The sequence below is a fragment of the Arachis ipaensis genome, chromosome B09, assembly GCF_000816755.2.
Source record: "Arachis ipaensis cultivar K30076 chromosome B09, Araip1.1, whole genome shotgun sequence".
NCBI classification, from domain to species: Eukaryota; Viridiplantae; Streptophyta; class Magnoliopsida; order Fabales; family Fabaceae; genus Arachis; species Arachis ipaensis.
The window spans coordinates 15,080,122-15,083,259 of NC_029793.2; positions in this window are offsets into that span (position 1 = coordinate 15,080,122).

The following is a 3,138-nucleotide window of genomic DNA, read 5'->3' on the forward strand; positions in this document are numbered from 1 at the left end:
CTCTCCAATGATGATCTGATGATGTTGGGTCGGTCTTTTAACAACCTAGAGATTATGGATGCCATCTTTCACATGGGCAGCCTGAAGGCCCCAGGTACAGATGGAATCCAAGCTATTTTCTACCAGAACTTTTGGGAGAAGGTAGGCTCGGACCTCTGCATGCTAGTTGATGGTATTTTCCGAAATCCGAACAACGTGGAAGAAGTTAATGAAACATTAATCACCCTTATTCCGAAGGTGGAACCGGACTTAAAACAATTGCGACCAATCAGCCTGTGCAATGTTTCTAACAAAGTGATTACTAAAGTTCTAGCTAACTGCCTGAGAAAGATTATGGACAAGCTTATCAGCCCAAATCAATGCAGCTTCGTTCCAGGGAGACAGAGTTCGGACAATATTATTATTTCACAAGAAGTTATTCACTCCATGAGGCACAAAAAAGGCAGAAAAGGGTGGATGGCTATTAAGATTGATTTGGAAAAGGCCTATGATAGATTGAAGTGGTCCTTTGTCAAAGACACACTAATTGATATAGGTATTCTGGATCATATTATCAATTTAATTTATTGTTGCATTTCAACTGTGAAAATGAAAGTCCTTTGGAATGGAGAAGCTCTAGACGAATTCAATCCCTCTCAGGCCATCCGTCAAGGCGACCCCATCTCTCCGTATATCTTTGTCCTTTGCATGGAAAGACTATCCCAATTGATAAATGTGGCAGTAGAACATGATTTCTGGAAACCTATTCAATTAAACAGAAACAGCCCAAAACTTTCGTACCTCTACTTTTCGGATGATCTTGTCCTCTTTGCGAAAGCTAACATGAGACAAGCTAAAGTCATTAGGAAGATTTTGGATGCGTTTTGCTTGAGCTCTGGTCAAAAGATCAGCAACGACAAAACCAGAATTTTTTCTCCAAGAATGTGGGAAATAGTATTCGAGAAGAAATAAGTGGATTCTTAAGCTTCAGGAGAACGGAGGACCTTGGTAAATATTTGGGCGTCCCTCTCATCCATTCCAGAGTCACAAGAAATACATATAAAGAGGTGGAAGCAAAGATTAATGCAAGACTAAACAACTGGAAAACCTCATCCCTTTCCCTAGCTGGGAGAACCACCCTGGTGAGATCTGTCCTTTCTACTATTCCGAGTTATACTATGCAAACTGCCTTTATTCCTATATCTACTTGTGATATTATTGATCGTAAATGCAGGAATTTTATTTGGAGAGAAACTGAAAACTCAAAAAAGGTTCACCTCTTGAATTGGAAAACATTGGGTGAACCTAAGAGAGCTGGAGGACTAGGAGTGCGGCACGCTAAGGATCTTAATCGTGCGTATATGATGAAAGCAGGATGAGGTCTTATCGAAAAGAAGGACTCACTATAGGCTCGGATACTTAGAGCTAAGTATCGGTGCAGAAATGACATTGTTCCAAATGTGACTAGGAAACCAAATGACTCTAACCTTTGGAAAGGCATATGTTCTTCCTGGGAAGCAATTGAAAGTAATTCCATCTAGAGGATAGGAGATGGATCCCACATCAACTTTTGGAATCATCAATGGGTGCCTAGTATTGGGCGACTAGATCAACAAACTCCACAGGTAACTAATTACTCAGAGTTTGGATCTTCATTAACGGACTTCCTTTTGGTTTCAGGTGCTTGGGACATAAATAAACTGAAGGAATAGCTTCCTGAAGATACGGTACATAAGATCATTTTCATGTCTCCGCCCTCTCCATGGAAGCAAGAGGACCACATTGCGTGGGCCGCAACCCCGGATGGTGCATTTAGTTTAAAAACAGCTTACCAAGTGATTAAAGGATATGATGGATTAAATGATCAACTCTTCAAGCTGGTTTGGAAATGGAAAGACTCGGAAAGAGGTAGATTTATCCTCTGGCTCGTGGCCCACGACGCAATCCTATCGAATGCTGAAAGGAAGAGAAGACATATGACTAATGATCCTGGATGCCCCTGCTGCAACAATAATAACGAAACGGTCCTCCATGTGCTCCGAGATTGTCCATTTGCAACCGAAATATGGAAAAGGCTGACCTATCAAGATCATGATAGAAACTTCTTCCAACAAGATAGAAGGAATTGGTTATTGAAGAATTTGGCTAGCACCGAGGAGTGGGCAAACAAATTTGGCATGGCCATTTCTTCTATTTAGTACGAGAGAAATAAGCTTGTTTTTGATGGCGCCAATTCTCAACCTGTAAAGGTTGTTGAAGAAATCAAGTCTCGGTGTAGAGAATATACCAAGATGATGAAGAAGCAAGGCTTGGCTCGTAAGATGACCAAGGAACCGGACAGCTTAATCCGATGGTACCCACCTGATGCTGACTACCTTAAAATTAATGTGGATGGGTCCTTCTACGCTCATAATGGTAACGCTGCTTGTGGTGGAGTTGTCTATGACAATCTTGGAAAGTTTGTGAAAGGGTTTGCTTTGCAACCTAGGGAGCTGCTCTATTATGCATACGGAATTGTGGAGTATTATCAAAGGTTTGCAAATCGCTATCGACAACAGTTATAATCGTATTGTTATAGAATCCGACTCTATGATAGCCATCGGTTTCATCAAGGCAGATTGCCCGAGACATCACCCTTGCTCTCCTCTGTTAGATGATATTAAGGTGCTGAGAAGACGCTTAACTCAAGTGTCGTGGAAGCATATCCTGCGTGAGGCTAATAGTGTTGCGGACATCCTTGCAAGGATAGGACAAAACCTTCCTATCAGACACCAGATTTTTTATTTCCCTCCCTCTGAGATTGTTCACAGTTTATATGTCGACAGCATAGGCGCCCTCAGATTGAGGGGCTGCTAAGCTTGTCCTTGGTTTTCTTTTATTTTTCTTTTCTTTCCTGTTGGGATCTGTGATCCCCCTATTACCACAAAAAAAAGTATGGGCTATGGGCTATGGACCATAGGCTATGAACTCCTTAAATTTTAAAACTTAAAATATATTTGATATAATATCTAAAACTTTTAATAATATACCTTCTAATTCAATAGTTAAAAAAAACCTCCTTTATAAGATTTTTAGATCCGTCACTACTGGCAATATATATATATATACACGGGTGTGTGTATATGTGAGTTAAATTAAATAGTAATTGTAGTAAAATTT